This window comes from Euprymna scolopes, chromosome 22 (genome assembly GCF_053919585.1).
Source record: "Euprymna scolopes isolate OS-2025 chromosome 22, ASM5391958v1, whole genome shotgun sequence".
Lineage (NCBI taxonomy): Eukaryota > Metazoa > Mollusca > Cephalopoda > Sepiida > Sepiolidae > Euprymna > Euprymna scolopes.
In genome coordinates, this window is record NC_136503.1 from 37,058,253 (window position 1) to 37,083,252 (window position 25,000).

Sequence of the window (25,000 nt, forward strand, 5' to 3'; positions counted from 1 at the left end):
GTGGTCGTAACAGCAAAGACGTCAGGTTTTTTCTTGTTCTTTTCCTCCTCCGCGGCATGGATTCGAGCCTGCCTTCCTACTACCACTTTTTTTTTTTTGCTCAACATACACATCCAAACACCCGGGCAACGCCGGGCTGAAATGATAGTATATATATAAAAGTAAACGTTTCTATGTGCGTGTGTGTGTGTGTGTGTACATTTCCATACGCAATAACTCTGTCAATTCTCAGTCTACAGACTCGAAATTTGATATACAGGGTACTGAGATTTGGAAAAATGGCTGTGATCCGTTTTCGGCCAAAAATGTGGTAGTAAAGGTGTCAAAGTTCAACGATTTGACATTTGAGAACTCTACCAAACTCCTCCGACAATTTTGGATCCAAACACTTGAAATTTTAGATATAGGTTCCTTGGGTATGGATCTAACTTAATAACTTGACTTGAGCCCAAAACAATAAATGTTAACTGATCAAAATTAAAAACATTGACCGGTTTTTTTTTTTTGGTTTTTTTTTGCTCAACATACATCTCCAAACACCCGGGCAACGCCGGGCTGAAATGCTAGTTATATATATAATAATATTTAATAACATACATATATATATATATATATATATATATATATATATATATATATATATATATATATATATATATATATATACATATATATATATAAATGTAAGTCTTGGTTCGTTCGCAATTAATAGTCTAAAAAAACACTGGACGGATGGCTTCCACGTTTTGGTATAATATGTTTACTATATCCATGCGTGTTTTTTATATATTTCTTTTTAATTATAACATTATACTTAATTTTTCTATGATAAATAGGTGGTTTTCTTTGTACCGATAGGCCATTTTTTATTTAGGGACAATTATTTATTACCGCTTCCTGTCACGTGACCAGTGTTTCCAATTTAGCGGTTTTCCTGCTAGATCTGGAGATTTCGTTTGCAATCTAGCGGGGAATTCTAGAAAATCTGGAGATATTTTGCACCCACACACCCGCAATTTTAGATTAAAAAATAAAGAAAAGCGCTTGAAAATACTTTAAAACATAAAATAAACTCATTCATGTAAGTAAAAAAAAAAGTAGCATTTATTGCCTTTGGTAACAATTATTTATTGATTATTTGTTTTGTTTTCACCTTTTTTTCGGCTAACCATTCTTAAATCTCGCTATAAAATCGATTTTTCCAAGTACATTTTAGGTGGGGAGGGCATTCCAACCTCCGAAGTTTAGTTTAAAATACGATCTAAGCAACCCTGCTTAATTTAGAAGTATTTAGTCGAAAATTGTAAAAAGCAAGAAACAACAGCAAAAAAAAAAACTTATACCAATACAGTAGAATTTAATTATCTATCAACCTAAATACTTTTAACATGCTAAAACAAAGTTTTTTTGTTTTTTTAGTTTTCTAATTTCAAAATATGTTGCACCATTATTGTGATGTTTAATTTGCAGTATATTTCAATTTAACTTTTATTATAAATAGTTTGAGTCTATGATTTGTTTCCTGCAAAAAAAAATACCCTTTCTGAAAAAATAGGTAAAACTAGCTGATAAAATATGTAAGCCTTCTGGGGAGCAAACCGCTTCAATATAATTCAGAAACATATAGTGAGAAAACACGGAAAATTTTATATATTGAATATACTATATTTATAAATTTTTTATGGTAGGAAGTTAAAATATGGAGTTTGGGGGGGGATTAGCGATTTTTGAAAATTTCAGACGATAAAAGTTAAAAATCAACGATTTTCTGGACATTTCTTTTTCCTGATCTCGCGGGTTTTTTTTAAATCTCAGTTGCTAACACTGCATCAATAAAAAAAACACTACAGGCTTAATGTAAACAGAATGTGTTTACAATATCGGTAAATTTTCAATGGATTTAATCACATGATTATTGATAATGTAACCATGTGATTGAAATTTAATTTAAATTAACCACACGTGGTCGCTTTCCTATCAAATATTCATCGAAAAATGGTAGGTACAGACAAAATGAATGCCGACGCTCAAAGTGTATAAACATTTTGACCCCTCCCTTTACTTAAAAATTCACCAAAAATCAGGAAATTAACCAATTTTAATGAAAATTGCAATATTTATCAAATAATGATCGCAGAATATAATGAACTAATTATTTTTACTTAACTCTTTGTGAAATTTTTTTATTTTGTTTAAACAAAAAATACCTTTACTAAAGTTATGGTTTTCAGTAGTAAATAAAAAACGCAAGAATTTATTTTTGCTTTTTTTATAAAAATAAAGCATCGTAATTTGTAACAATAAAAAATAATTTTTACAGTAACATTACGAAAAAAGCCCCTAAAGTCCGTATTAATGAATTCGATATAACTCGAAGAAAAATGAATTCTCGCATACTATTCAGGAAATTAAAGATTCAATTAGATTCCTATTTCAGTCACCTAAATTACTTAGGGTGAAATGAGTTTAGGAATTTATAGCCAAACCTAAACATTTTTATTTTTTGCTTAAAAAAATGGTATTAATACAGTAAGTTAGGTAAAATTTGCATAGAATGCTCTGCTTTACGGTTGTTGTAAAAATGGAACGGAAATTTGAATTTCGTTCCCTTTTAAATTCGGTACATTTTTACATTACGTCCAACTCATCGTTCACATTCGACACGTCAACTTTTATAGCTTTTCGGGTATGCTGACAAGGTTAGGGGTGTCTATTCCGAAAGCCGTTCTTAACATGGGGAGATTGGTAGGTGTTTCAGAAATTTCGTGAAAAATAGTGAATAATTCCACCCCGTCTTTCCAAGCTTATAACTCCTCGAAAAATGTAATTCAAGCCCTAATCTTTTTTTCAATTAAAGGAGCAAGGACCAAAGTTTCATTTAAAAAAACAAAAAAAAACAACGTGTTTTTTTTTAAAAAAAGGTTTTAAACTTCAGACTTTACAGGTAAATTTCTAAAAAACATTACTTTTTTGTTTTAAATTTGAATATATTATTTATTGACCTTTTCTCTTCAATTTGTGATATATAACACTTTGGTGAGTAAATTATTTACTTTTTAATAGATATTTCAAAATGGGAGGCGTAAATTATTCGACCCCCTGTCTTTCCAAGCTTATAACTACTCGAAAAATGTAATTCAAGCCCTAATTTTTTTGTCAATTAAAGGAGCAAGGACCAAGGTTTCATAAAAAAAACTAAAGAAAAAACAAACAACGTGATTAAAAAAAAAAGGTTTTAAACTTCGAACTTTACAGGTAAATTTCTAAAAATCGCTACTTGTTTGTTTTAAATTTGAATATATTACTTATTGACATTTTCTCTTCAATTTGTGATATATAAAACTTTGGTGAGTAAATTAATTATTTACTTTTTAATAGACACATGAAAATGGGGGCGGCGTGAATTAAAAAAACGTTTGTCTAAAATATTATATTCGGTTCATTGGAAAGAGCATAAAATTTCACATTGACCCTGAAAATAGCGTAAAAATAGAATCAATAGAAAATTTTGATAGATTTTTAAAGTCTAAAAATTGAAAAATATTGAGTTCGTAAAATTCATTACTGTTTTTTAAAAAATAAAAATAATATTTCTATTACTTTTAAAACAACTTTAATAGTTTATTTTGGAAGTATAACCCATAAAGAAAATAAACAACCCACTTTTAAAAGAGAAATTACGAGTTTTTTATATTTTATTCGCAGTTTCGTGATAGGGGTGTAAAAAATTCCTACAAAAATTCTGATACATCTACTAGATTGGAGTGTTTATTCGTTGTAAACGTACCCGACAACCTATAAATGTCCACATTTCCAATGTGAATGGTAAGCTGGACTTATGTAAAAAATAACAAAAAGATATACCAAACTGACTTTTTCGTTTAAAAATGGAATTATTTCCCTTTCGTTATTAACTTTTTTTTTTTTATAAATATTTTGTGTTTTATATACATAAAGTACAATTGTTGAATGTTACTGTTTTGATTATATTCGTTTGGGGGGCACAATTAAAAATTAAGGAAGATTAAAACGAAGCGAAATTTAAGTTTCCGTTGCATTTTTACAACAACCGTAAAACAGCGCATACTCAGCAAGTTTTATCGTAATTTATAAGCATAATGTTGAAAAACTTAATCAACATTTTATTTATTTTTTTGCATAATTAATGATGGAAGTATTTTTCTGTTTATTTTCTGAACATCTGTTAAAAAAATAATTTGTACATTCTCTTGAAAAAAAGAATCAAACTTTTCTCTACTTTCCCATAACTATTTACAGTGTTCATGTAAAGCATTCAGCTGTTCTTTTTATAATAAAAATTCCGTTTTCAAAGAGAAACGTTTACTGCCAAATTTCTTTAAAAACAAAAAAAGTGCAAGTTTTCCAGAAAAAAAACTTTCACATAACAATTTATGGTAAAAAATTAATCTTATTTGGGGGGAAAAAATAACAACTTTCATTAATTAAACAAATTGCAAAAAATATTAAAAGTAAATAAACGAACAAAATGCAATTTTTCTTGAGGAATGTGTTCCATTTTAACAAACTGAGACACAGCAACGCGTGGCCGGGTACAGCTAGTATATATATATATATATATATATATATATATATATATATATATATATATATATATATATGCTTATGAAAGTGTACAGTTTTGCGAATATTATTGATTCTTTTTCAATCAGAAGCTCAATGTTTGTTAAAATATAACAACAGAGTGTATATATATATATATATATATATATATATATATATATATATATATATATATATATATTATTAGCTTCAAAAGTCCAAGTTTTTATTCATCTAATTAATCTTTTTTTTTTTCATAAACAAAATCTCCGGTACATTTTACAGATATGTTTCGTTCACGGGAAACTGTCAATATTAGATATTTTCTCTGTGTACTTATCATGGAAACTGAAAGGTTTTCAAATAGAAAGAATGCATAACGATGTAATAGGTAAAATTAAAAAAGAACCAAAACAACTCGCATTTGGTCCATTTTCACTTTGGGAATAAAAACACACACATTATATATATATATATATATATATATATATATGTGTGTGTGTGTGTGTGTGTGTGTGTGTGTGTGTGTGTGTTAGTTATCCGCCTTACCGATAAAGGCTAAGTTAAAAAATGTGCTAATGACAGACATAATAGTTTTGCACTTCTCGGATGTCAAAACATACAGTGAAATTATGATTTGGAATTTTTTAGATGAGGATTGACAATTTGATCTATTTGGATTCATGCTACTGTTCTCATATCGGAGGTTATTTTCATAACGTCTCAGCCGATCTAACCTCCGATCTTCTTCGGATGCGTCTTGTCTAACTCGGGAATTTGTATCGAATTTTGAACAGAAAATTTTATTTAATCCATATTAGACTGCTCTTGTTTCGTCTTCTATGACCGGATAGAAGCAATATTTTATGGACTCATGGTCCAACGGATAAAGTGGTAAGTTAATCACAGATTTTTGGAGGTTGAAGTTTCAATCCTCAGCAAAGGCAGTGCTAAACGATATAATTAAAAATAACTTACGGCTCATACACGATCATCATCATAAAATATTCCGATTGAAATTCCATGCATATTCTGGAGTTCGACATAAAGATTCCCGAGTTTTAAAAAGCGCACCTGAAGAAGGCCCAAAATTACATCGGCTGAAATGTTGTGAGGATAACATCCAAAATAATAACTGGTTGGCAACGTTTACTGATGCCAAAGTAAAGCTTATTTCCTTTAATAATTACAGGAAAACTTCTCAACCACTGATTGCCATGGCTAACGATACACTGCCTGGAAGTACTTCCCTCAAGCTTCTAGTGTTAACATTCACAAACATGACTTGGAACAAATACATCAAGGTAATTGCCAAAGCTGCTGCGAGGAAAATGGGTTCTCTCTCTCTCTCTCTCTCTCTCTCTTTCTCTCTCTCTCTCTCTCTCTCTCTCTGTCATGCTAAAAGACTACTTAACCTTAGAATATCCTGTATCTCTACAAAGGTACTGTTCGCCCATGCATGGAGTATTGTTGTCATATCTGAGCTAGTGCATCTGCCGCTAGTCTGTCGCTCCTAAACAGGGTTAAAAAAAGAGTCGCCAACCTAATAGGTCCCGCACTATAAACTAAACTCCAACGTCTGTCCCATCGCCGAAACGCAGCATTCTTATGCCTGTTTAACAAGTATTTCAATGGCAACTGCTCTGACGAACTCAAATCACAAGTACTCCCTCGACGACGATACCATCGACAAAACCAGACAAGCAAAATCCCACCCTTATTCTGTCGAGATCCCTAGATGTTGTAAAGCCTTCTACTCAAATAGATTTGTCCCTCGGACTGTGCACTTTGGAAGTCCCTCTAAGACCCCTATTTTCTTGACTGTACTGTCATGAAGAAATTCAAATGTAATGTAAACAGACATCTCGCTGCCGAAATTCCCAAATAGTATCACTGCAAATATGATCCCAAATAGTAGCCACTCACGACTAAGTGGCTTTGTGCCTTGTTTGGGGGGAGGGTGAAAAAAACAGTAAATAATAATAATAATAATAATAATAATAATAATAATAATAATACACCGCAAGATGGAAACCTCCAATGTGTGATCCTGAATCCCCATAGGATATAGATACAGTGATCATTCCCACAAAATTTCACGTTCCCAGATCTAATAGGGTAAAAGAAGTTAGTGAACATGCAAACAGACACACAGACAAAAAACGTCATACATCTTAGTATCGATTAAGCAGGTTTTAAATTGAAAGAACCTACCTTTTTTTATTGTTTGTTGATTTTGTACGCTCCTTTTCCTACTACTAATGTAACCAGCACTAACTCCATCGGACAACAGGTGGCCATCTCTAACCACGACTTTCCTCCTACCATAAAGATTCGTGGCAACTTTCTCTTACAGTAACGTACAACCTCGCCCATTTGCACGCAAACTCATTCAAATATAACATTACAATCGACGTATTTATCACAATGAATTTAGCACTAATCGTTTTTTTTATTTATTTATTCTTATTTGCTAACTAGCAGGGGTACCCGACGTTACTCGGGGCCATATAAATTAAGTATAAGTGAAATTATGTGCAACACTGCAACACATTTATATTAAAGTCTCTCTCTCTCTCTCTCTCTCTCTCTCTCTCTCTCTCTCTCTCTCTCTCTCTCTCTCTCTCTCTCTCTTCAGCTATCTTTGTATCTTTCTCTCTTTCTCTATTCTCCTTTTACCGTCCTTCCCCGTAGCCCATTCTTTCTCTTTCGCCAACTCATTCCTCTCTCTTGTTTTTCTGTGCCGAAAAACTGTAATTAGGCTAGTGAATTTATCCGTATTGCTCTCGGGAACAAAACAAGGACATTCTTGAATTCAGGTTATTCCCCTCCCCCTGCCACCCTTTTCGCAATTATATGAAGAGAAATTATGTTAATAATGAAAATAGTTCAAAGGGATAAAACATTATATCGTAATTCATATTTATTGATTGCATGTAACAAATAATTATGTTAGCTCCACTCACTTAAGGTATATTATCAATGTTTTTAATTATTAAATTGGAAGTTTTAAATTTCATGCAATATATTATTAGTTTAATCTCTTTATTTTGGTCGATTGGTTTAGTGCATCGTTTTGTTAGGTTCGTCATTTTTTTCGTCGAGTTTATGGTTAGTCTGAAATTGATTTTTGTAATATAACTGGAAGTTATAATTTTTGTTAATGTTGTAGTTCGTATTATAAATAGAATTTATTTATTTAGAAAAAGTTTTATGCGTTGATCAACTAGTTCATTCGGGAAAATGTTAGTTATTAGAATCTGTTTTATGATTTTTAATTCTTTGCAGAATATTTTCTTCGATGAGGAAATATTGTAAGTAGGTTGGATCAAGCTTTTTTTTTATTATTAGGACTATTTTGTATTTTTCCGGGCATTCACTGTGGTAATTAAGGGGGTTAGCGTTGTTTTTTTTATGTGTGTGTGTTTTTATATATATACTGAGGTCGTATATTGTGTAGAATTGTTGGAGTACGTTTAGGAAGGGAATTTTATCGTTAATGTTAAGTTTCTGTGTGAGAGTAAGAATGGGGTTGGTTTCGTTATGTTGTTGAAGCATTTTATGTCGTCGTATGATTTGTTGCCATTAAAAATGTCGACGTATCGGGTGTCTATATTGGGTTTGTCACTGGAATCAGAAAAATATTTTATTTTGGAGGTTGATCATGTAGTATTCTGCGACGGTGGGTCCGATGCGGTGAACCGATCGAGAGACCATCTATTTATATATATGTTTTTCCTAGGGGATCAATGAAGGGGACTTGTGTAGTGCATGTTAGTAACAATTTTTCTAGGGTTTGAGGTTTTATTGATGCAGGGAAGAACTAAATTATGTTTGTAAACTTACTCTAGGATTATTTTTTTTATAGTTTCTTTAATCGGGACGTTTGTAAATAAGTTTTCAACATATAGGGAGGCGGTTTGCAATTATTGACAGGAGTTTGATCTAAGTAAGTGTATGATGTCGGCAGTGGATTTTATGTTGTATTTATTTGGTATATGAGGTTGGTTAATGTTATTAATTGTTTTTGCTATGTGATATACAGATGTAAGGAGTTGGGAGATTATAGCTCTTAAGAGATATCCTGTATATATATATATATATATATATATATATATATATATATATATATATATATATATATATATACTAGCAAAAGTACCCATCGTTGACTGGGTTCAAAAACAGTCTACAGAAAATGGACTCTGATTTATGAAAGTATGATAGGTTATGAAAAGGAAGGGTTGTAAAGAGATAGCTTCGAATTTAGGGGTATCAAAACCAAAGCAAAATATGATGAAAGTAAAAATAAAATAGATAAACCCCACAATTTATTATACCATACCTGTTCACACTGAAACACTTATCACAATATTCTGTGGATCTATATTAAAAAACCTTGTAAAACTTTGTGACATATTTACATTCTATGGAGGTCAGGCGCGAACGAACGCCCCCATCATTTTATTATACCATATTTCTTTAAACTGAAACATAATTATCAAAGTATACTTACGCAGATAGATATGAAAAATATTTATTAAAGTTTGAGCCTATTTCCATTCTATGGAGGCCAGGCGCGAACACAGACCCCACAATTTTATTATACCATCCCTATTTAAGTTAAAACATATTTACCATAGTATTATTATGTACATCTATATAAAATCACTTGTAAACGTTTTTTTTTTTAATTTTTTATTCCCATACTTTGTGGACCAGGCGCGTACGCAGACCCCAAAATTTTAATGAATCATCATTATGCCAGATCAAACATACCCATTCCTGTGTCTCGATACATGTTCTATCATTATATGTGATCAGTTTTCTATAATAGTCAACCATATAGGAGCCTATTCGTGACCAGACACACACACAGACGTTCAGCTTTATATATATATATATATATATATATATATATATATATATATATATATATATATATAATTCTATGTATCTACATATTATATTATGAAGAGATATATTATGGATTGATTTTCAGTATTTACTTTAACAGTGCTCAATATGCGAGTAGAGCTAAATAGTAATTTATTAAAATATATCTATGGCAATCAAGTTACACATATGTGTTCGCGTTTCATATAAATTTTTCATATAAACTTAACGTAAAATGATCACGCCTTTTGGACCAGACAGAGTGCTAAAAATGTGTAATCAATTATGTTTGTTTTAAATCTTGGCATTATTAATGTTCCTAGTCAACCCTTAGTAGAAAATATGTCATTGTTAAAAGTCATACAAGATGTGTCTCCATAATTATGATTATATGACTTTATCGTTCGGACTTAGGGTTGGTGGTAGAAAATTTAGCCAACTATTCTAAAAATTAGAATGGCCCGAATTTGGGAATATTTTACTAAAATTTATATGTGCAACTAACTATTATTCTAAATTCTAAGCATTTTTTTTCAGTGTGTTCACACATAATCGCCTAAAAATGTAGAATCTCATTTTTTAGGAGAGAGGCTTTCTTTTGATTGTAGATATACTTTCCTTTTCAATTTGATAAACTTTTAAATGTATTCTATCCAAGATTTAAATAAATTCATTACGAGATTTTGATCTATAGTTTTAACTGGGGTCAACGCGGACAACAGACAACGAAATGGTGGTCGATATACTATACTAAATTATTAAATACCTACAGACACTAGTGTTTAATCCTTTCGGAAATCATAAGTGCAGAGTGTCGCCATTAACACCAGTCGACAGATTCGAACCTGACAACAGAAGCTATCTCTGGCTTCATTAGCAAGGACCTAATCCAATCGGCCACTATTAACCGCGAGAAATACTGTTGAAATTTAAATATTTATTATTTTTAAATGTTTTTAACGTCTGTCAGAGTGATCTAATCATTATATGATCTGCGCATAACAGCTAAATTGACCGACTTTTATTTCAACTGAAAGTTCTCAACGATAAGAAACAAGTTTCTTTCATATATATATATATATATATATATATATATATATATATATATGTGTGTGTGTGTGTGTGTGTGTGTGTGTGTGTGTGTGTGTGTGTGTGTGTGTGTGTGTGTGTGTGTGTGTGTGTTAAGATCAATTGCTCTAGAAATGAAGCTTCCGTCAACAGCTTCACTAATCCTGTGTGGTATTACAGTTGGCCCACCAGCTGTATATCTAGCAGGACGAAAACACTATTGCATGTCACTGAAAAGGTTGTTGTTTTTTTTGTTTTTTTTGCTGATGTGGTTGACCCCTTCTCTGTTTATCACAAATTCAAGCAACTTACTCATAATGCACATGAAACTGATTGGTTTCTATTGAGAGGCAGATAACGGATATCCAGAACTTTTAAATACAGGGTAGACTGATGAAGTTTTCCAGGGTGTTGCAAGAATCCGAGCTAGTTCCGGTTAAAATCTTTTGAGCACTATGATTGAAATGCTGTCAGGGCCAGTTTGCAGGTTTTTGAAAGGTTCAGCAACATCACGAGCAGATATATGAATGTCACACAACATATTTTCAGTCACGAGGAACATACAGAAGGTAAGCGGTTCTGATCGCAAACGGTAGAATTTGATACAAAGTTTTTAGCAAAGAATTTGGATTTGTCAGATGCTAACGAAATTACCTCAGGTCTATTGCTAATTGATGTAAAGGACACACATCTGTTCATTACTCTGTTTTTTATTTACTAAAACTCGTGAGAATCAAACTGCTGCTCAGCTACTTTAGATTTAACGAACTGAGCATATGACTCTATCACGTTCTTTATTACTCTTTTTCAGTGGTTGCTGGCAGTCCTAGAGGCGGTTTAAGTTTCAGAACATCTATTTCTTTGAAAGCAATGAAAATAGTAATTTCTAAGCACAATGGAGGCGGCACATTCTGGAGTTAATCACGGCTGGCTGGCTGGCTGGCTGTTGTTTTTTTCTTGGAATTTCTTAGAGGGCATGAAGCGGTCTATATCGACGTTTTACCAGTCAGTCAGATCTAATACTATAGAGGACGCATTCTTTTTTAACATAGAACCTGAAGTTATATCAGTGATAAACATTCGGAAGCTTTTCTAGTCAGCCATAGAGTATCGATACATTATACAATGGTGAGGGGCATCTAAGGTTTTATTACATGTTTTCATCTTAATTGAGTAGAAACAGAACGGATGATGAACGCAGTTCAGGGCAAGTTGTCAGAAAAGGGTATTTGTAAACTGTCCGTCAGCGTCGGGAGTACAGGTTAACAATCTGTGTTAGGTCATAAGCAAATGGAAAAATCATGACGCAACATTCTTTCATCATCCGTCTTATTTGAATATTCAACGTTGTAAAGTCTCCACGGGATGTTAGCCGAGGGATGAGCAGGCAGTATGTGAGATAATGGTAGTAACTTCGCTATTGTGGTGACGATAAAGAGCAAATATAGACGCGATGGTGTGATAAAGTGCTACTCATAAGCACATATAGGGTAACTTAAGATCTTCTTTAGAGATGTCCCTACCGCATGGAAAGACATCCCGGGTGTAGGCAGATCCTACGTCTATGGCGATTTTGGGGGTCAGGGTTTGATGTCAAGTTTGAGTATCCTTTAATTGCAAACAACAGGTCAGATTTGATATTCTGTAATTGGATTTCAACCTATGGAAGTTTGGAACATAGTCCCCTGGTGTTGAGGAAAGAGACCTTGTAGTGGGAATCTACGTTGGAAGTTGAGTATGTATATGAATATATCGATATTTATATAAATATAATAATATATCTAAATATACATCATATAAATAAATACATATATAAAATTATGAAAATATATATAGCAATCAAGCTACACTGAAACTTCATGTTCTATTCCCGTAGGAAGTCGTCAGCCTAAACAAACTTACTTAGCCTGACTATTTCCTACTGTGAAGAAACGCGGAAGCTTCGCACTAAATTAATTTTTTTTTACATAGGCATCACCACATTATCAAGAAGGCCAAGAGGCCACTCAAGGGTAAGGGTTAAAGAGTGTACAGTAGAAATTGGACAATATAGTAATCATTAGTAATGAAAATTTGGTAAATTTGATAACTTATATGGAACGGCTCATCAAGAACTTATTTACGTTAGACTTGAACACAACCATATTGTAGTCAGCCGGAAAGCAGGAAAACGGAAGACAATTCCACAGGCGTGCAGTTCTAAGAAAGAAGCTTTGTTCATGGAATCTACGTTTAGGTTTAGGCACAGATAAAGAGTGGGGGGAATTATTGATAGTGTTTACAGCTAGACGAGTGTTTCTTGTGAAAGTTTGGCGAGGGGGGACCATAGATTGAAGCTCAGTCGAACACTTTCCATGAAAATAACGATACATCAGAGACAAACTCGCAACATCTCTTCTGTGAGATAGAGGTTGCAAGGAGGAGAAAAGGACATCTCCTACGAGGCTACGAAGTCTATTTTGAACTCTATCAAGGCAGGACAAGTCCTTTCTAGCAGCTCCTGCCCAGATGTGGCAACAGTATTCCATCCTTGGACGTACCTGGCTCTTATATAGATAGCGAATAGAATCAGCAGTGAGATATTTACCGGATCGATAGAAAGATCCCACCATTTTTCCAGCGGCCTTGGCAACAGATTTGATGTACGTGTTCCATTTAAGATCAGGAGTAATGGTCAAGCCAAGAAGTTTGTCAAAACTTGAGGCCTCCTGAAGACGAGAGCCATTCATTTCAATTGATGTCAGATGTGGATCAGAATGTTGATGATGTAAAGAGAGAGCTTGGTTTTAGATGCATTAAAAGTAACCAGCCATTCTTTACCCCATTGTACTACGTGCTCAAGATCAGAGGAGAGAGAATTGGAGAGAACTTGGTCGTTTACTGTCTTAGATGTGCTACCATAAATGGTAGTGTCGTCAGCATAGATGTCTACAAATGATGTAAGGATGTGCTTTGGAAGATCATTAATGTAGATCAGGAAAAGAGTTGGGCCCAGGATGGACCCCTGAGGGATACCGGCATTAATACTGTGAGCTTCAGATTTTTGCCCCTCAACTACTACTCTTATGAACCTATCAGAAAGAAATGATTTAATAATTGAGAAGACATTTCCAGCAATACCATAGCTAGAGATCTTATGAAGTAAACCTTTATGCCATACCCTATCAAAGGCCTTAGATATGTCAAGAGCAGTTGCCCTAGAAAGGTTGCCTCCGTCGAGAGATTTGCTAATCCTATGAGATATAACTGTAAGCACATCTGCTGTAGATCTAGCAGAACGGAAACCATATTGAGTGTCACTAAGAAGTTTATTTTTGTTGAGATGGTTGATTACTTCTGTATTTAACACAGATTCCAGCAACTTACTCATGACGCACAGGAGACTTATTGGCCTGTACTGAGAGGGGGATGAGCGATCACCTGAATTCTTAAATACAGGGCATACTGATGAAATTTTCCAGGGAGATGGGAAACTATTCTCCTTAAGACAACGTTTAAACAGTTTTGTAAGTATGGGCGCTAGTTCAGGTTGAAGTTTTTTGAGTACTATAATTGGAATACCGTCAGGGCCAGTTGCTTTACTGGAACCAAGGTTTTTGATTAGCTTGGCAACATCACGTACAGATATACGTATATCACATAGCGTGTTTTCTGATACAGGAGGAAATATTGGGGGTTGGCGGCCTTGGTCGCAAAGGGTAGAATTAGCTGCAAAGTTCTTGACAAAGAGTTTGGCTTTGTCTGATGCTGACGAGATTACCTAAGGTCCATTGATAATAGTTGGGATGGAGCACACGCTTCTGTTCAGGATTCTGTTTGCTATTTGCCAAAACTGGTGGGAACCAAGCCGCTGCTCAGCTACTTCGGACTTAACAGATTGAGCATACAACTCTCTTGCGTTCTTTATTACTTTCTTACAATGGTTGCTGGCAGTCCTGAAAGCGGCTTTAGTTTCCATACATCTATTACGTTTGAAGCAGTGGAAAAAGTGATTTCTGTGCGCAATGGCAGCAGCACATTCTGGAGAGAACCATGGTTGGCTGTTAGGTTTTTGCTGAAACGTTTTAGAGGGTATGAAACGGTCAATACCTACAATTAACCATTCAGTTAGGTCTAATATTATAGAGGACACATCCTTTTTAAACATGGAATGCAGAGGTAGATCAGATATAAATGTATGGAAGCTATCCCAGTCAGCCTTAGTGTATCGATATACTGTACGATAGAGAGGTACGTCTGAGGACTTATTACATTTCATTTTTATCTTAATTGATACAACAGAGTGGTCGGAAGATCCAAAAGGCGACAGAACAGAAACTGAACATAGTTCAGGGCAAGTTGTGAGAAAAAGGTCTAGTAGGCTCGCATACTAGCCGTCATTGTCGGGCACACGGGTGGGTTCCTGAACAATTGAAGTAACTGCTGAAAATCGGTACATAAAATATTATATTTCTGTATATAACATTTATATGTATATATGAAATAATAATAGAAAGAGAAATATATGGCAAGCTATATAGAAGTATATATAGAAGAAGAAAAAGAAGAGGAGGAAGAAGATGGAATAGAGGAAGTAAAAAAAATGAAGAAGAGGAAGAAGAAAACGAAATAGTAGAAGGGGAAGAAGGAGAAGAAGAAAGGGGTATAAATTTCATTGAAAATTTAATTTTCAGCCATTTTCTTTAATATAAATCTCACCTGTCTGTTTAAATGTATGTATGTATGTATGCATGTATAAAACTTTCGACAGAGGTGACGAAGTTTCACGAGATTGGCATCGTTTTGAAGTCTACCCTTTGGATGACAAATATCGAAAAAATGACTAAACACATTAATTCCTTCACTCTCAACTGGGCAGTTTTCTACAAGGAGGATCAGTTTGTTTTTCTTTGTTTGTTTTTGTTTGTTTTTTTTTTTTGTTTTTGTTTTTTGCGTCGCCATTTTTGTAAGTCATCGTATCGGCTGAATGAATTTACTTAATTTCAACGTTCCGAACTTCCGGTCGCGTCATGGAGTAGCGGTAAGATGTTAGTTTTTTTGTTGTTTTTTTTTTTTCATTTTCTCTTCCGCCTTCGCGTCACGGGTTCCAGCCTACCTACTTACTACCACATTTTTTTTATTTTTTTATTTTATTTATTTTTGTTTTTCAACACATTCCAAACGCCCGGGCAACGTCAGGCACTCAGGCTATTTAGTATAAATACCGTATACTGAAGAGCGAATTTGAATATTTCACAGGTTTCAATAGTTTTAAAATAGAACCCGAATCACACTCCTGTAAATATACAATGCACTTTAAGGAATCTATTTCTCAAGTAAAATATATATTGACTGGTTTGTTAGAGGATTATAATTTCACAAAGCAAATGCATGAACCAAAATGAAATCCTTTTATTAAGTCATCTGGCGGCATCACGAATGAAATTAACCTATATTTTCTTATATTCTTTTTTCAAAGCGATTTTTCATTTTCTTAGAGCTACCATGTGATGTTCAGCGAATGGATAAATACAAATAACTACATAACGACGAGATTCTATCTCTGGCCGTAAATTGCAATGAGAAATTTTATGTGAATTTTCCGCCATCACGTGGGAACAATATAAAACGACGTAGCCAGTAGCGTTTTAATATTAGGAGGACAATGACATTCTCAGCATATGACTACCACTCCCATTACCACTACTACTACTACTACTACTACTACTACTACTAGTAATAATAATAATAATAATAATTGCCAACTTATGTTAATATTGTCATTAAAATCCTGAATGCTACTTTATCTACCTGTAAAAACATAAAATATATACATATACATATGTTATCTATGCATATTTTATCTATGTACACACATATATATATTTTCACATATATACATAGACACACATATATGGGCAGACACATATACATATATGCACACAAACGCATCAGTTTTGGGACGATTGATCGGAATCGGAATCGAGAATCGGAAAAATCGGAACTTTTGGGGTATCGGAATTGGGAAAATTTTAGTCACATTTCCGATTCCAACGATTCTTTAATTTTTTTCTGGCAACTATAAAGAAACAAACACAGATGTATTTATTTATCAGAAGAATATTTATTTATAACATGAAACTATGGGACACAGAACCGGGATTTCTAGGTTCAATTTAATTATTCTATTTATAAATTATGGCAAACAAAGTAAATAATAAAGAGTTCACTTACTTTAATTGCCTTAGGAAACCCTTTGAAATGCTTACATTTATTTTAGCACCTAGGTGATAAGAGTCAATATGATACCCCCCTTAGAGTTCACAGTTAAGTTAAAAGGGCTAAAGTGTAGTATCTGTTATTCAGATGCTACACTTCAGTTTTTTGTTCTTCGTCAGTGGAGGAGAAATCCTTAATGACTGAGACAATTTTTTATTTTTGTTCCTTTCCCCATGTTAAAAAACGATCCTGGTGTCTAATTGTCCTGTGGGAAGGCAAAGTAAATAGGAAATTAAAAGGGTTAAACTGCTCCTGACAATTTATATTTTTAATTTTTCTGGCGTCGACCTGGTCTCGTGTTATCTGGAGTGGTTTTGAAATAATTCTGTTTATATTGCATTTTTTTATTATTATTTTTTGCCACAAGTGAAAAGCACAGATAAAAATCTTAAATTGAATTTAGAAAGATTCGTCCACGGAAAACTAGTTCATTGAAAATTCGTCCCCGGAAAAATCGTCCATAGAAAACTCGTCCATTTTTGCGAGGTAGGAAAACTGGTCCATTATTGAATACATATCGATTGAAAACACATTTTTGACCGTTTTGAAGGAGATTTGCTTTTAAAAGAGAATACACACTGATATTTTTTTTTAAATATTTTTACTTATTTACTGTTGTTTAAAAAAATAAAATTGATCTTTCTAAGTGTTCGCTTTATACCTATATTTGTTAGTTTTAGTGGTTCAACTTATTTTAAAGCGTTTATTCAGTTAAAAAATCAAGTAGTGTCGAGTGTTAATTTAGAACAAAAAATGTCCGACATGCGAGTATCACATCTTGGGAGTCCCGATAATCGCTCAAAAATAGAAAATTACAGATTATAGTGAGGTAGCAATACGTTTAAAATGAGCCCCCTCTCTATAAAAAAGTAATAATAAAATTTAATATTTTTCAAATATAATTATGAAGGGGAGATTTTTTTAAAAAACTCTTGTTCCTTCAAAAACAAAACAATAAACAACAACAAAAATGAAATGAAAAAGATTCTTAAATAAAGGGAGTGAAGTTTTCATAAAATTAATAATTAAATTTCTTTATCTTTATTGATTACTTTTTCTTAATGATTAAACAATTTTGAAGTTAAAATAAAAATCAAAATGACTATACGATAGATTTTCAGCACACACACCCTCTCCCCGCACCAAAAAATATTTCGATTTTTATTTACAGCTAATTACAATTTTTATAAAATTTAAATGAGAAATTTGAAAACTTTTAAGTGTCCGAAGTAATGATGAAATCATTTTATTTATTTTTTGTTGTTGTTGCTGTTGCTGCTGCTGTTGTTGTTGTTGTTGTTGTAAGTCCAATATTTCTCTAAAAATAGCTTCATCAGAATAGGAAGTCTGGTCCGTGATTTTTTTTCTTTTCTCTATTTTGCTGTTAAGAAGAAGGTGATGCCTCGGATTAAAAGAAAAGAGAAGTATATGTGTTGTTCCGGTGGATCTACGTGTGTTTTGTTTGTAGAGGACTAGGATATATATACATCCTAATCCCGTTACAAAAGAAAATAATGAAACGAATGGAATTGAAGGAAACAAAAACTCAATTGATGGATAAGATAAACGTCGTTTATTTACTGTTGAAAGAATGGATGTTTTAGATATAACACGTGTTCATGCCCGCGCGGTGGTAACCATCGTTTGTTGCGGGATTGGTAGTATAGAAGGAAAAAGGAAATGTGTGTTCATCTCACGTTCGGGTCACTATCGTTTGTTCGCGCATGGGAAGAGAAGTGACTGATGTAGTGGAAAATGGGAATGATAGTCCAGCGTGTAGACAAAGACAAAGGATAGAGGGTTAACATCAGTTAAACTGTGCGCCATGTTAGCCGTCAGTTACGCGGTAGTGTTCTCTGGCACAAGTAGTAGATAGAGAGAGAAAAAGTGAGAATGTCAACCCAGTTCATGGAGAGAGAAAGCGTATAAAGTGTACGTACTGTCTGTTGGCTTTTTGTTCCACATAGTAGCAAGTGGAGTGAGGCACGCGCATGCGCGCGCATGCCGAAGCGGCGGCGGCTGGTGCGCCGACCACTCATCTCGGAAAGCGAGTTGGAAAAGGGAGGATGCTGCTTATTGCTCTTGCTTTTATACTTGTTTCCGGTGATCTTTTGCGCATGTGTGGATTTCCTGTTGAAAGGGAAATGGCGTCGTCCATCTGTGCGTACATTAGCGTGTGTGTGTGTGTGTGTGTGTGTGTGTGTGTGTGTGTGTGTATGTGTGTGTGTGTGTGTGTGTATACACGTGAATGTGAGTGCTTGTACGCGAACGTGAATATATGTACGTGTGTGGACGTGCGCGCGTATGTTTGTGTGCGCGTATGTATATGACAAGTAATATGGCTTGAAATGTGAACGCGTGTTTTTGTGTGAGACTAGAAAAGGTTCGCGCATGCTCTAGTTTCGAGCGGGAAATTTAAAGTAAAAGATAGTGACATACTTTTAGAAGACACTTATTTTTAATAAAATTTAAATGAAAAATTTGAAAACTTTGAAGTGTCGGAAATAATGATAAAATCATTTTATTTACTTTTCTGTTGTTGTAAGTCCAATATTTTGCTAAAATAGCTTAATCAGAGTAGGGAGTCTAGTCTGTGATTTTTTTTTCTTTTCTTCATTTTGGTGTTAAGGAGGAGGTGATGCCTCGGAGTAAAAGTAGAAGAGAAGAAAAATATACGTGTTGTTCCGGTTGTTCCACGTGTGTTTTGTTCTAATTTCGAGCGGGAAATTTAAAGTAAAAGATGGTCACACACTTTTAGAAGACACTTATTTTGAATAAAATTTAAATGAGCGTATAATATTTTGCAGACAAAACATCTTTCTAAGAAGAACTCAAAGGGGAAAAAGTGAAACTGAATTCAGGAACGCACATGGTCGAAGAAAAAAAAAACATGAGTATGTACAAAAGACGGAAATAAGTTCTAATAAAATAATTCAACCAACTGAAAAAGAAAATTTTAAAAAGAATGCGATACAAAAAGACAGCACAAAACTAAGATACAGAAAAATGTAAGAATTTTTTTTTTCCAGAAAAAAATGTACTTGAGTCTGTTTAGTTTCATACTAAAATTAAGGGAAAGAAAAATATTTGTTTTGTTGCTAATTCATTAAAAATTTATTTTCTTCTAATAAGAAAAAATAAATAAGAATAAATACGACTGCAAAAAAGGAACATGTTCTTATGCTGCTGCTGTGTGTGTGTCGGCGGTCGGTTCAGAGTCGCTGTTGTATTTTCTTCTCCAAATTTTTTTTTTAAATTGTTATGAAATAATATGTGCCTTTTTAAACGAATTCATTGAATTTAGTTTTTGTACAATAAATTTTTTGTTGTTTTATTCTGTGCTTAAAAGTTTAATATGGAGCAAATAATGGAACTCACAAAAACTGTGCAGTTGGCCCTGCAAAAGCAACAAAAGCAAGTGGAATATTTACAAGAATAACAATTAAAACAAAGTGAATTATTACAAACTATATTAACGAGGTAATTACAAAAAAAGATGGTCGGTTTATTCCTGAAGGAATTGCAAAGTTTCTATCAGAATTTTTGTATGAACCAACAAATTGACTTTTACAGTGTATTTTAGAAGATATGAAAATATTTTTTTCTAAAAGATGTCAGTTGTGGTCTGACGAGAAAAATATTATTCTGCTGTTACAAAAACTTCGTACTCGGGAAAATACCAAGTAAACAAATTTCATTCTCCCAAATAGACATGAAAATATTTCTTTTAAAATATTATAATATATTATCGAGAATTTTCGGGGAGCGGGATTGTGAACCAAGATGAGGAGGATTTTATTGCTTATACAGGAAAAGTACATGCCCAAATTATTCAGGATAAAAGACTTCAAAGAAGATTTGTTTAAAGGTTTAATATTTGTTCAGGGTTTAACAGCCGTTGTTCAAGGATATTATCAATCATGAATCTAGGCACTGAGATAACTTTACAAAACGTTACGGAAGAGTATCAAATATTGAATTTAAAACATTGCAATATAAGCATTGAAGAAAAAAATATTGTCAAAGTACAAAGGGTTAAACAACGTGTCCATTATGGAATAAAATACTCTAAAACATGTGGAGGAAAAATCATTTTACAAAAGAGTATTATTTTAAAAATAAAATATGCTATGAGTGCTGACATAAAGGTCACAAATCAAAGGTATGCATAAAGAAAAAAAGACCGTAAGCCTCAAAGAACAAATATCATCGGATCGAAAAAAAGAGTTCATAAATTGTAAGAAAAAAAATATTAATGTCAAAATTAATGGCTGGAAAATAAACTGCCTTCTGGATACTTGGAGTGATATATCCCTAATTGGTTAAGTAACTTGGAAGAAAATTGCATATCCAAAGTTACAAAATACGGAAAAAAATTGCCAGAGGTGTTTCTGTAAATAGGCCAAATTCCAAGGTTAGTTTTATACAAATGTGACACTGAATGAAAATACAGTAAAAACCGCAATTTATGTCATGTCAGGAAAAAATTCTAATTTATTTGGTATCGACTTGATGATATTATTCAATTTATAGGAGAAACATATAAACTTGTTTTGTAGAAAAGTAAGTGTGGCAGGGATATCAAATTCCATACTGCCAGAAAAATGTATTAAGGATTTAAAAAAGGATTTTTAAATGTATTTTCTGAGGGGCTGGGTTGTTGCACTAAGGTTGAAGTGAAATTTTAACTGAAGGACAAAGCTAAACCGGTGTTAAAACCTAAAAGGAAGGTTCCATTCTTTTCACTGGAAACAATAGACGAAGAACTAAAGAAATTCGAAGAAAATGGAGTAATTAAAAAAGTGGATTACTTTGAGTGAGCATCACCCACAATATATGTAAAAAAGAAAAAGATCAAGGTATTTGCGGATTTCTCAACTGGACTAAATGATTGCTTAAAAGATAATAACTATCCGCTCCCTACACCGAGAAAATTTATAAGTTGAATGGGGGAAAAAATTTTCACAAGAATTGATTTATCAGAGGCATATTTTCAAGTCAAAGTCCAGGAAGATTGTTCAAAATACCCGACAATAAATACCCATTAAGGATTATTTGCCCTAAAACGGTTAGCTTTTAGGTTGAAAGTGGCCCCAAATTTATTCCAACAAATTATGAATACCATGTTAGAATGGCCTAGATTTTGCAGTGGCTTACTTAGACAACATTCTAATAAGAAGCAATACTGTTGAACATAAAATCCATATTCGTGTGGTATTCGAGAGAATAGCAAACTACGGATTCAAAGTTGCTCTCGAAAAATATGGATTTGGTATGAACAAAACTGAATATTTAGGATAAATAATTGATCGAAAAGTAGCGGACCTAACCCAAATAGGACAGAAGCAATTAGAGACATGCCTAGAACGGGCTATATAGTGAAATTACAGTAATTCTTGGGTCTAGCGAACTACTATAATCCTTGTATCCCCAATATGTATGAAGTAAGACCACCGTTGAATGGATTATTGAAGAAGAATAAAAAACGGCACTGGACGAAACAAAATACGAGGAAGCATTCTAAAAAATGAAAAAGTGATTGTTATCGGACCTAGATTTGGCACATTAAATGAAGGAGTTAATTGTAACAGCAGATACGAGTGAATACGGTTTAGGAGCCGTGTTTCTACACAGATTAGAAGATGGGTCTACTAAACCAATTGCTCATGTCTCAGGCGTTTTATTATCCGCAGAAAGAAATTACAGTCAGATTGAGAAAGAAGGTTTGACAATGACTATGAAAACATTTCAGATTCATCCATGGAAGACCATTTGTTTTGCAAACTGACCATAAGCAATAACTGTCAATTTTTGGTTCAAAAAAGGGGTTCCTACACATACTGCAAACAGATTGGAGCGATGGGGCATTATTTTGCTCAACTACAATTTTAAAATGCAACACTTACCATCTAACAAAATCACAGGTGCAGATGGTCTGTCTAGATTGATTCCAAGTAAAACCGAATTTCTTGAAGAAACAGTTATAGCAGCACTAAAAGAAGAAAATGAACTAACAGACATACTAATAAATATTGTTAGAGAACTACCTACAACACTCAAAAAATTTTTTTTTAAAGCAGCGAAAATGAACGAATACATGAAAAAAAATAAGTGTGGCATAACGAAAAGAAGAAAAAAGGATTAAAAGTGTTTCCGTTTTCAATAAGTGACGAAACTCTAATGTATGCAGATAGCATGGTAAGACAACAGGTGTTACAAATGAAAATTCTGAAAGAATTTCATATGGGCCATCCTGGAATCTCCAGAATGAAAGCTCTAATGAGAGGATATACATACTGATCAAAAATGGATCAGAACAGAGAAAAAATGGTAAAATTATGCAAAGGTTGCCAACTAGCACCGAAAGCTCCACCTATAACGACGCATCCTTGGCCTAAAACAGATGTTCCCTAGACACGCATCCATATAGATTACGTAGGACTACTGAAAGTATATTATTACCCGGTAATCGTGAATAGTTTTTCAAAATAGCCGGAAATTTATAAATACAAACACCCCACTGCTGCAAATGCTATAAAGGCGTTAGACGAGGCATTTGGTCGTTTTGGAGTACCAAAAACAATTGTTAGTGACAATGGTATTATGTTCACTGGACAGGAATTTAAGGATTACTGTGAGTCACTGGCCATGGAACATATCACAACACCATTATAACCCACGGTCTAACGGGCAAGCAGAAAGGTTTATCGATACTTTTAGAAGAGCATTGAAATAGAATAACATCGACACTGAAGAAAAGAGTATTCAAAAATGCCTAACAATTTATAGGATAACGCCAAACCTGAATAGTAATGCAAATTTATCACCAGCTGAAATAATGGTTACCAGAAAAGTACGTTCTGTGTTCAACCGATTAATTCCGAGAAAAAAAAAAGAGAGAAAAAATTATTAATGATAATGCGAAGTACAGAACGTATAAGGAGGGTGATAAAGTTTTCTTTAAAAGCTATCGGACTGGAAAAGCTTTTGGGGAGATGGAATAGTCTAAAAAAGAAATCGGGAGAATGGTCTCTATCATAAAATGATGGATATTTTCCCATAGAATACGTATAAACGAATTGAGAGTAAGATATATGGAAACGATCGAAAACCGAGAGCTACCAATGGAAATGATGGACGACACTTTCCAAATTGAACCCCAAACAAGGATATACTAAGGAAAGTATCAGTAACTCCGAAAACTAGTCACTTTCTAAAATCGAATAATTCATAAATGCAAACTGTAAGGAGAAGTGAAAGAAAAAGGAAAAGGTTAAAAAAAACTAAATGGTAAAGTCAAATTCTAGGGAAGAATGTAGCTTGGGGAAAGGTGTTATAATGGAATGATGGATATTTTCCCATAGAAGACGTATAAACGAATTGAGACCAATATAATATACAGACAATGAAAGATATACTTCTCCGTGAATGAGAAAGTTCCAAGACACCGAGATAAGACTGTCCTTGTATTCCTTTTGTAAATTTATCTTTGTATTAACCATAAGTGAATGTGCTGTGTTATGATTACATACACATATATATATATATATATATATATATATATATATATATATATATACATATAGGTACATATATATATATATATATATATATATATATATATATATATATATATATATATATATATATATATATATAGGTACATATATATTTATATACTAGCATAAGTACCCGTCGTTGACTGGGTTCAAAAACAGCCTACGGAAAATGGACTCTGATTTATGAAAGTATGATAGGTTATGAAAAGGAAGGTTTCTAAATTTGGGTTGAATTTGGGGGTATCAAAACCAGAGCAAAATATCATGAAAGTAAAAATAAAATAGATAACCCCCCATAATTTATTATATCATACCTGTTCACACTGAAACACTTATCACAATATTCTGTGGATCTATATTAAAAAAACCTTGTTAAACTTTGTGACATATTTCCATTCTATGGAGGTCAGGTGCAAACGAACACCCCATAATTTTATTATACCATATTTCTTCAAACTGAAACATAATTATCAAAGTATACTTACGCAGATAGATATGAAAAGTCTTTATTAAAGTTTGTGCCTATTTCCATTCTATGGGGACCAGGACCGAACACAGACCCCACAATTTTATTATATCACCCCTATTTAAGTTAAAACATACTTATCAAAGTATTCTTATGTACATCCATATCAAAA

The 25,000-nt window shown here is 33.2% G+C and overlaps 1 protein-coding gene across 4 annotated transcripts in view; it reads right to left on the bottom strand.

Moving 5' to 3' along the window:
• Nucleotides 1–25,000, bottom strand: part of LOC145243970 (V-type proton ATPase subunit H-like) — a 212,229-nt gene that overhangs the window by 139,319 nt on the left and 47,910 nt on the right. The window contains exon 1 of one of the 4 annotated variants that reach the window (XM_080107103.1): nt 6,796–7,174. The exons of 2 other annotated variants lie outside the window; for them this stretch is intronic. The gene's annotated coding sequence lies outside the window, so the exon portion shown is untranslated. Of the gene's footprint in view, nt 1–6,795; nt 7,175–25,000 lie in introns of those variants that run through there. One more of the 4 variants, XM_080107106.1, reaches the window with a different exon arrangement.